Raw genomic sequence first — 11,298 nt, 5'->3', positions numbered from 1 at the left:
GTAGATACCTAGCAATGGTATTGCTGGGTGGTATGGCAATTCTATATTCAGCTTTTTGAGGAACCGCCAAACTGCCTTCCACAGTGGTTGCACCCTTTGACATTCCCACCAACAGTGGATAAGTGTGCCTCTTTCTCCACATCCTCTCCAGCACTTGTCATTATCTGTTTTGTTGATAATGGCCATTCTGGTGGGTGTGAGATGATATCTCATTGTGGTTTTGATTTGCATTTCTCTAATGGCCAGGGACATTGAGCATCTCTTCATGTGCCTCTTGGCCATCCGTATTTCTTCTTCTGGTAGGTGTCTGTTTAAGTCTTTTTCCCATTTTGTAATTGGGTTGGCTGTCTTTTTGTTGTTGAGTTGAACAATCTCTTTATAAATTCTGGACACTAGACCTTTATCTGATATGTCGTTTCCAAATATTGTCTCCCATTGTGTAGGCTGTCTTTCTACTTTCTTGATGAAGTTCTTTGATGCACAAAAGTGTTTAATTTTGAGGAGCTCCCATTTATTTCTTTCTTTCTTCAGTGCTCTTGCTTTAGGTTTAAGGTCCATAAAACCACCTCCAATTGTAAGTTTCATAAGATATCTCCCTACATTTTCCTCTAACTGTTTTATGGTCTTAGACCTAATGTTTAGATCTTTGATCCATTTTGAGTTAATTTTTGTATAAGGTGTGAGATACGGGTCTTCTTTCATTCTTTTACTTATGGATATCCAGTTTTCTAGGCACCATTTATTGAAGAGACTGCTCTGTCCCAGGTGAGTTGGCTTGACTGCCTTATCAAAGATCAAATGTCCATAGATGAGAGGGTCTATATCTGAGCACTCTATTCGATTCCATTGGTCGATATATCTATCTTTATGCCAATACCATGCTGTTTTGACCACTGTGGCTTCATAATATGCCTTAAAGTCAGGCAGCGCGAGACCTCCAGCTTCGTTTTTTTTCCTCAAGATGTTTTTAGCAATTCGGGGCACCCTGCCCTTCCAGATAAATTTGCTTATTGGTTTTTCTATTTCTGAAAAATAAGTTGTTGGGATTTTGATTGGTATTGCATTGAATCTGTAAATCAATTTAGGTAGGATTGACATCTTAACTATATTTAGTCTTCCAATCCATGAACACGGTATGCCCTTCCATCTATTTAGGTCTTCTGTGATTTCTTTTAGCAGTTTTTTGTAGTTTTCTTTATATAGGTTTTTTGTCTCCTTGGTTAAATTTATTCCTAGGTATTTTATTCTTTTAGTTGCGATTGTAAATGGGATTCGTTTCTTGATTTCCGCCTCAGCTTGTTCATTACTAGTGTATAGAAAAGCTACAGATTTTTGAATGTTGATCTTGTAGCCTGCTACTTTGCTGTACTCATTTATTAGCTCTAGTAATTTTGTTGTGGATTTTTCTGGGTTTTCTACGTATAGTATCATATCGTCTGCAAACAGTGATAGTTTTACTTCTTCTTTTCCAATTTTGATGCCTTGTATTTCTTTTTCTTGCCTAATTGCTCTGGCTAGAACTTCCAACACAATGTTGAATAATAGTGGTGATAGTGGACATCCTTGTCTTGTTCCTGATCTTAGGGGGAAAGTTTTCAGTTTTTCCCCATTGAGGATGATATTAGCTGTGGGTTTTTCATATATTCCCTCTATCATTTTAAGGAAGTTCCCTTGTATTCCTCTCTTTTGAAGTGTTTTCAGCAGGAAAGGATGTTGAATCTTGTCAAATGCCTTCTCTGCATCAATTGAGATGATCATGTGATTTTTCTGCTTTGATTTGTTGATATGGTGTATTACATTAATTGATTTTCTTATGTTGAACCATCCTTGCATACCTGGGATGAATCCTACTTGGTCATGATGTATAATTCTTTTAATGTGTTGTTGGATACGATTTGCTAGAATTTTATTGAGGATTTTTGCATCTGTATTCATTAGAGAGATTGGTCTGTAGTTTTCTTTTTTTGTAATATCTTTGCCTGGTTTTGGTATGAGGGTGATGTTGGCTTCATAGAACGAATTAGGTAGTTTTCCCTCCACTTCGATTATGTTGAAGAGTTTGAGGAGAGTAGGTACTAATTCTTTCTGGAATGTTTGATAGAATTCACATGTGAGGCCGTCTGGTCCTGGACTTTTCTTTTTAGGGAGCTTTTGAATAACTAATTCAATCTCTTTACTTGTGATTGGTTTGTTGAGGTCGTCTATTTCTTCTTGAATCAAAGTTGGTTGTTCATGTCGTTCCAGGAACCCGTCCATTTCATCTAAATTGTTGTATTTATTAGCGTAAAGTTGTTCATAGCATCCTGTTATTACCTCCTTTATTTCTGTGAGGTCAGTAGTTATGTCTCCTCTTCCATTTCTGATCTTATTTATTTGCATCCTCTCTCTTCTTCTTTTTGTCAATCTTGCTAAGGGCCCATCAATCTTGTTGATTTTCTCATAGAACCAACTTCTGGTCTTATTGATTTTCTCTATTGTTTTCATGTTTTCAATTTCATTTATTTCTGCTCTAATTTTTGTTATTTCTTTCCTTTTGCTTACTATGGGATTAGTTTGCTGTTCTTTCTCCAGTTCTTCCAAGTGGACAGTTAATTCCTGCATTTTTGCCTTTTCTTCTTTTCTGATAAAGGCATTTAGGGCAATAAATTTCCCTCTTAGCACTGCCTTTGCTGCGTCCCATAAGTTTTGATATGTTGTGTCTTCATTTTCATTTGCCTCTAGGTATTTACTAATTTCTCTTGCAATTTCTTCTTTGACCCACTTGTTGTTTAAGAGTGTGTTGTTGAGCCTCCACGTATTTATGAACTTTCTGGCACTCTGCCTATTATTGATTTCCAACTTCATTGCTTTATGATCCGAGAAAGTGTTGTGTATGATTTCAATCTTTTTAAATTTGTTAAGACTTGCTTTGTGACCCAGCATATGGTCTATCTTTGAGAATGATCCATGAGCACTTGAAAAAAAGGTGTATCCTGCTGCTGTGGGATGTAATGTCCTATAAATGCTGTTAAGTCAAGCTCATTTATAGTAATATTCAGGTTCTCTATTTCTTTATTGATCCTCTGTCTAGATGTTCTGTCCATTGATGAGAGTGGTGAATTGAAGTCTCCAACAATTATGGTATATGTGTCTATTTCCCTTTTCAGTGTTTGCAGTGTATTCCTCACGTATTTTGGGGCATTCTGGTTTGGTGCGTAAATATTTATGATTGTTATGTCTTCTTGCTTAATTGTTCCTTTTAATAGTATATAGTGTCCTTCTTTGTCTCTTTTAACTGTTTTACATTTGAAGTCTAATTTGTTGGATATTAGTATAGCCACTCCTGCTCTTTTCTGGTTGTTGTTTGCATGAAATATCTTTTCCCAACCTTTCACTTTCAACCTATATTTATCTTTGGGTCTAAGATGTGTTTCCTGTAGACAGCATATAGAAGGATCCTGTTTTTTAATCTATTCTGCCAGTCTATGTCTTTTGATTGGGGAATTCAGTCCATTAACATTTAGAGTTATTACTGTTTGGATAATATTTTCCTCTAACATTTTGCCTTTTGTATTATATATATCATATCTGACTTTCCTTCTTTCTACACTTTTCTCCATGCCTCTCTCTTCTGTCTTTTTGTATCTGACTCTAGTGCTTCCTTTAGTATTTCTTGCAGAGCTGGTCTCTTGGTCACAAATTCTCTCAGTGACTTTTTGTCTGAGAATGTTTTAATTTCTCCCTCATTTTTGAAGGACAATTTTGCTGTATATAGGAGTCTTGGCTGGCAGTTTTTCTCTTTTAGTAACTTAAATATATCATCCCACTGTCTTCTAGCTTCCATGGTTTCTGCTGAGAAATCTACACATAGTCTTATTGGGTTTCCCTTGTATGTGATGGATTGTTTTTCTCTTGCTGCTTTCAAGATCCTCTCTTTCTCTTTGACCTCTGACATTCTAACTAGTAAGTGTCTTGGGGAATGCCTATTTGTGTCTAATCTCTTTGGGGTGCGCTGCACTTCTTGGATCTGTAATTTTAGGTCTTTCATAAGAGTTGGGAAATTTTCAGTGATAATTTCTTCCATTAGTTTTTCTCCTCCTTTTCCCTTCTCTTCTCCTTCTGGGACACCCACAACACGTATATTTGTACGGTTCACATTGTCCTTGAGTTCCCTGATACCTTGTTCAAATTTTTCCATTCTTTTCCCGGCAGTTTCTGTTTCTTTTTGGAATTCAGATGTTCCATCCTCCAAATCACTAATTCTATCTTCTGTCTCTTTAAATCTGTCATTGTAGGTATCCATTGTTTTTTCCATCTTTTCTACTTTATCTTTCACTTCCATAAGTTCTGTGATTTGTTTTTTCAGTTTTTCTATTTCTTCTTTTTGTTCAGCCCATGTCTTCTTCATGTCCTCCCTCAATTTATCGATTTCGTTTTTGAAGAGGTTTTCCATTTCTGTTCGTATATTCAGCATTAGTTGTTTCAGCTCCTGTATCTCATTTGAACTATTGGTTTCTTCGTTTGACTGGGCCATATGTTCAATTTTCTGAGCGTGATCCGTTATCTTCTGCTGGCATCTGGGCATTTAGTCAGATTTCCCTGGGTGTTCGACCCCACATGTTGAAAGATTTTTCTGTGCAATCTCTGGGTTCTGTTCTTCTTATCCTGCCCAGTAGGTGGTGCTCGTGGCACACGTTTGTCTACGGGTTCCACCAGTGAAAGTTGCTGTGGGTCCTTTAACTCTGGAAAATTCTCGCCGTAGGGGAGATTTGGCAGCCCAAGCATCTTGGAAGAATGCCAGCCGGCCTGGGGTTCCGAAGGCGGGGAGGGTCGCTATCTGCCGCAGCACGGGAGAGCGTCCGGCCAAATTAGCTAGTTGGCCCGGGGCGCCAAGCGTGGCGGGAGGGCGCCAGCTGTCGCAGCCCGGGAGAGTGCACTGCTCCCAGCCGGACGGGGGAGTCACGTGTTTGGAAGGGATCCCCCGGTCACTGTTCTCCGCAGTCTGGGGATTTCCGACCCAACTATCTCAGTTGGTCCGGGGGGCCTCGCGTGGTGGGGGCACCAGCCGCCGCGGCCTAAGGGGACCGCCTGTCCAATTCTACCAGCTGGCCTGGGAAGGTGGAAGGGAGGGACTCCGGTCGCTTGCCGTCCCACCCAGGAAAGCCCGTGCCCCTTGGTGATCTCACCGGAGCTGGTTCTCCCAGATAGTCAGCCGTTCCAGGATGGGGTACGCCGTCCCTTTGATCTCCCTTGTGGCTCCAGGAGCTGCTCTGTATTATCTCCACTCCCCCAGTAGCTGTTCTGGAGGAGGAAAGGTGAGGGTGGCAAGGCTGTCGAGGCTGGTGGCGGAGGAGCCGGTGAAGGCGGGGGAAGAGGGCACCGTGGTGGTTGGAGAGCCACCAAGCAGGAGGGGGAGGAGGGGGGAGAAGGAGGGCGGGCAGGTCAGCTGCTGTGGGGCGTGGGCGCCGCGGGGCGTGGGCGCCGCGTGGCGGGCCGGTGGAGAAAGAGGGGGGAGAAGGAGGGCGGGCGGGTCGGCTGCTGCGGGGCGTCAGTTTTCTTGATACTTAAATATTATATTACTGAAGAAAAGACAGAACTAGAATAATAGGCAGCAAATCTGAATTCAAAATACACCTTTCCTTTCCTTCCTTTTCTTAATTTAAATATATACTGCAGATGAAACCATGTTTTGTTACATGCTTTGAAAATGGTAATGTTTAATAATACAATATCCATAGCCGTTGTTGTACAACATTCACAGCAGTTGTTGAAAGAGGAGAGCATCAGAAATCACTGAAGAAGACGCGTATGTGCTTATCTCAGCCCTACTGCTCCTAAAGAATCAGCTGTAGTACAGAGGATTTGATATACTTTCTTATACTTTTTTATTGTGGTAAACTACAAATAATATAAAACATATCCTTTTAACCATTGTAAATGATACAATTCCAGTAGCATTTAGCATATCCACAATGTTGCATAACCATTCCTACCACATAGTTTCAGAACATTCTCATCACTGGGAAGGGGAAACCCAAATCATTAAGCAGTCACTCCCCCTTCCATCACAGGCCCCTGGTAACTGCTTCTGTCTCTATGCATTTGCCTTTCCTGGATATTTTATATGGATGGAATTATACAAAAATGTGGTCTTTTGTGTCTTGCTTGTTTCCCAAATGATAATACTTTCAAGGTTCATTTATGTTGTTGCATGTGTCAATACTTCATGTTGTTTTGGGCTGCATAATATTCCATTTTATGGCTAGACCCCATTTTGTTTATCCATTCATCGGCTGATGGACATTTGGGTGCTTTCACCTTTTGGTTTTTGTGAAAAATTGCTGCTATGAATGACCACTGTCATCCAAGTTTTTGTCTAAACTTCTGTTGTCATTCATTTGGGATATATAGCTAGAATTGAATTCCTGAATCACATGGTACATCTATGTTTAAAGTTTGAAGTAACACCAAACTGTTTTCCACTTTGCCTATACCATTTACATAACCACAAGCAAGGTTTGAAGGTTTCCATGTATCCATAGCCTTGCCAACATTTATTTTTCTTTTTAATTTCTCTCTTTTTCTAAATTATAACCATTCTGGGGATGTGAAGTGGTATCTCATTCTGGTTTTAATTTGTATTTTCCTACTGCAAACTCAATAATTTTGTAGAATGCCCATCCATATGGATTTGTGTGGTATGTGTTCATGATTAGACTGGGTTATTGTTTTTCTGGAGAAATGACACAGAGCTAAAGTGCTGTTCTCATTACATCATCTCACGGCACATACTATCACATGATTAACCCATGTTGATGTTGACCGTTGATCACTGGTTAAATTAGCATTTGTCAGGTTTCTCTACTGTAAACCTACTCCTTTCCCGGCATCTATATAGTACTTTTCGGAAACATGTCACTATACACAATCCAGTATTAAAGCATTGAGAATTAAGCTCCACTTCCTTGAGAGTATATTCTTCTGCTTGGGAGATTCGGTTACGGCTCTGCATTCATCTATTTATTCAATCACTTATTTATATCAATATGTATTCATGAATATGTATTTTATCCTTGGAAATATAATCCAATACTGCTTTGTGGATTATGTTGCTCAAATTATTCCACCCTCAGCCACACTCCATTGCATTCTGTGACCCTTGGAAATATCCCCATCACTCTGGATGATGATATTATTATTATTATTATTATTATTTTCATTATTATAGCAGTTCCTTACACTGACAGTGGAGTACTGAAGTCTGCAACTACAATAGTGAATTTGTGTTGTTGTTGGGTTCTTTTCATTTTTATCACCTTTTCCTCATGTATCTGGACACTTATGTGAAGTGCATAGTCATTTAGGATTGTTGGAGAATTACTCCCTTTATAATTTTGTAATGGCCCTCCTCATCCCAGATAATTTCCCTGCTCTGAAGTCCACTTCATCTGAAATAATGTAGCTCACACAGCCTTCTTTGATTACTGTTAGCATAGCATATCTGTCTCCACCTCTTTCATTTTAAACTATCCAGTCTTTACATTTAAAGTGTTTCCTTGTAGACAATATGTCATTTGGTCATTTTTTAATCCATTCTAGCAATTCTTGTCATTTAATTGGTTTAAGGTATACTTTTTTATTGCTTTTTGCTTTATTATGCTCCTCAGATATTGTGTTTTTACAAATTGAAGCTTTGTGTCAACCTTGTATTGAGCAATTCTATTGGCGCCATTTTTCCACAACATGTGCTCACTTTCAGTCTGTCACATTTTGGCAATTCTTATAATATTTCTAACTTTTTCATTTTTATTATTCCGGGGATCCATGCTCTTTGATGATATTATTGTAATTGTTTTGAGTCATCATGAACCGCACTCACATAAGACTTAATAAATGTTGTGTGTGCTCTGACTGCTGCACCAACAAGCCTTTCTCTATTTCACTCCCTCTTCTCAGGCTGCTCTATTCCTTGAAACAAAATAGTGTAATTAGGCCAGTAAATAACCTTACAGTGGTCTCTAAGTATTCAAATGAAAGGAAGAGTCACAGGACTCTTACTTTAAATCAAAAGCAAGAAATGATTAAATTTAGTGAGGAAGGTATGTGAAAAGCCAAGATAGATCAAAAGCTTGGCCTTTTGCACCAAGCCTTAAGCAAAGTTGCAAAAGCAAAAGAAAACTTCTTGGAGGAAATTAAAAGTGCTACTCCAGTGAACACACAAATAATAAGAAAGCGAAACAGCCTTATGCTGTGGAAAAATTTTAGTGGTCTAGATAAAAGTTCGAATCAGCCATAACATTTCCTTAAGCCAAAGACTAAACTAGAGCAAGACCCTGACTCTTAAATTCTAGGCAGGCTAAGAGAGGTGCGAGGCTGCAGAAGAAACAGTTAAAGCTAGCAGAGGTCGGTTCACAAGATTGAAGGAAAGAAGCTGTTTCTATCACATGAAAGTGCAAGGTGAAGAAGTAAGTGCTGATGTGGAAGCTGCAACAAGTAATGCAGCAGATCAAGCTAAGATAATTGATGAAGGTGGCTACACCAAACAACACATTTTCGATGTAGATGAAGCAGCCTTTTATTTAAAGAAGATACCTTCTAGGACTTTCATAGCTAAAGAGAAGTCAATGCTTGGCTTCAAAGCGTCAAAGGATAGGCTGACTATTTTTGGTAGGGACTTTAAGCTGAAACCAATACTCATTTATCATTCCAAAATCCTAGGACACTTAAGGATTATGCTACATTTACTCTGCCTGCATTCTATAAACGAAACAACAAAGCCTGAAGAACAGCACAACTGTTTGCAGCATGGGTTACTGAATATTTTAAGCCAACTGTTGAGACCAAATGCTCAAAAAGAAAATTCTTTTCAAAATATCGTTGTCCATTAACAATGCACTTGGTCACTCAAGAGCTCTGATAAAGATGGACAATAAGATGAACGTTGCTTTCGTGTCTGCGAACACCCACTCGAAAACCCATGTATAAAAGAGTAATTTTGATTTTCAGGTCTTATTAAAGAAATACATTTCATAATGCTACAGCTGCCATAGATAGTGATTTCTCTGATGAATCTGGGCAAAGTAAATTGAAAACCTTGTGGAAAGAATTCACCATTCTACATGCCATTAAGAATATTCGTGATTCATGGGAGGAGGTTAAAATATCAACATTAACAGGAGTTTGGACGGAGTGAATTCCAACCCTCTTGGATGACTTGGAAGGGTTCAGGACTTCAGTGGAGGAAGTAATGCAGAGATAGTGGGAACAGCAGGAGAACTAGAATTAGAAGTGCAACCTGAAGATGTGACTGAATTGCTACAGTCTCAAGATAGTTGCTTTTTATGGGTGAGCTTTTTGAGATGGAAACTACTACTGGTGAAGAGGCTGCAAACATTGCTCAAATGACAACAGAGGATTTCGAATATCACCTACCTTTGTGGATAAAGCAGCTGCTTTATGAGAAGATTGACTCCAATTTTGAAAGAAGTTTTAGTGTGGGTAAAATGCTATGGAACAACATCACATACCACAGAGAAATCTTTCATGAAAGGAAGAGTCAGTGGATGAGGAAACTTCATTGTTGTTTTATTTAAGAAATTGACACAGACACCCCAACCTTCAGTAATCACCACCTGTTCAGTTAGCAGGACCAACATCCAGGCAAGGATCCCACCAGCAAAAAGGTTACAACTCAAGGATAGCTCAGATAATGATTAGCATGTTTTAGCAATAAAGTATTTTTTAATTAAGGTTTATACATTGTCTTTTAGACATAATGCTATTGGACACTTGAGAGATTCCAGCATAGTTGTAAATATAACTTTCATATGCACTTGAAAAAAGTATATATATTTTTTGTGATATTCCCTTCATTGCAATGCTCTAGAACTGAACCTGTGATATTGAGACATCCATGCACTTAGAACATTCCACTTTAAAGGGATTACAGATAGAGTTTCACTGATACCTGCAATAGCTGTAACTGTTTTTTATTCATTATCTTTGTTCATTCTTTCTTCACCACCCCCTCTCTTCTTCCTTCTCTGGTTTTGACAATTTTATATAATCACATTCTCTCTCCTCTCTTAGCATATCAATTATATTTCTTTTTTAAAAATTAGAGTTTGCCCTAGAATTTGACACACATTTTTAGTGAGTCTAAATCCTCCTCCACCTAACAGCAAATGGTTCACATGCAGTAGCATCTCGGAGCACTCCCAGCCCCCAAGCTCTCCCTCCAACCCTGCGCCATGGCCCTCCTCCATCCCGGACAACCTCAAGCTGCAATTGCCAAGCACTTTGCTTGTATTATTATTTCAAACACTTCTCTTTTTTATCATTCAAATCCTTACCATGTAAGTCACGGTTATTTTAAACTCCCCATCTGATAAATCCAACATCCAGGTCCTGTCTGAGCCAGTCTGGGTCTGATGATTCTCTGTTACTTCAGCGTCATTTTTTCTCGCCTTTTGGTATGCCTCGTTACTTTTTGCAGTCGTTGAGCATTGGCCATGTATCAGCGATAGGACCCGCGGTAAATGCGCCTTTGGTGTGAGCTCCTACGCTAATCGGACAGGGATTATGTCATTTGCTGCAGCTGTGGCTGCCAGAGGCTTCCAATTCCTCTTCCGTACTAGCATTTGTCTCCTTTTGCCTTTGGGCTGCCCACGCGCTCTACGGAGACACGAGCCTGTGTCCTGCAGCCCGGTGAGCCGTGACCTGCCCTGTGAGAATGGAGCCCTGCCCGTGTGGTGGTCAGGTGAGTGGGGACATTGGATAAGCATCTTATTAAACCTCTGCGTCCAAGTGGACCCTTGTCTCTGGGCTGTGACCTTCCCAGGTGTTCTTCCAGTGGTTTGCCATCTTCTCCCCAGACTCTACTTCCGTTCTCAGCACAGGTCATCCCCTGTTTCCCGGAAGCCCTTTCCCCCTGTTTGCCAGGATTTCCCTAGAAAACAGGGGAGAAGAAGAGGTGCCACGCAGGATTCAGAAATGACAGACACAAGACGTTAGTTAAGTGGGGTCAGGGGACTCAGACTCATCACTTGCAAGAGCAAGAACAAGAGCTTGAGCCCCGAATAAACTGACAGGCACATATTTATCGTGTTTTTACATGGGAACTGCTTTTAGGCAGTATAGTCAAAGCAAGATTTATTTTGAACATCTGTCATGCCTGCAAAGCTACAAAGTTTGGTTCCCAACTCCTTGTCTCAGGAGCTGTTTATTTCTTATCAGCATGCTCTTTATTCAGGTCTCTTCCGGCTCTCAAGTCAGGGTCCTTGAGAGCATTTGCTTCAGTAGTTTACCATTTAGCAGGAC

The sequence above is a fragment of the Tamandua tetradactyla genome, chromosome 18, assembly GCF_023851605.1.
Source record: "Tamandua tetradactyla isolate mTamTet1 chromosome 18, mTamTet1.pri, whole genome shotgun sequence".
Lineage (NCBI taxonomy): Eukaryota > Metazoa > Chordata > Mammalia > Pilosa > Myrmecophagidae > Tamandua > Tamandua tetradactyla.
This window is presented reverse-complemented; position numbering follows the sequence as displayed.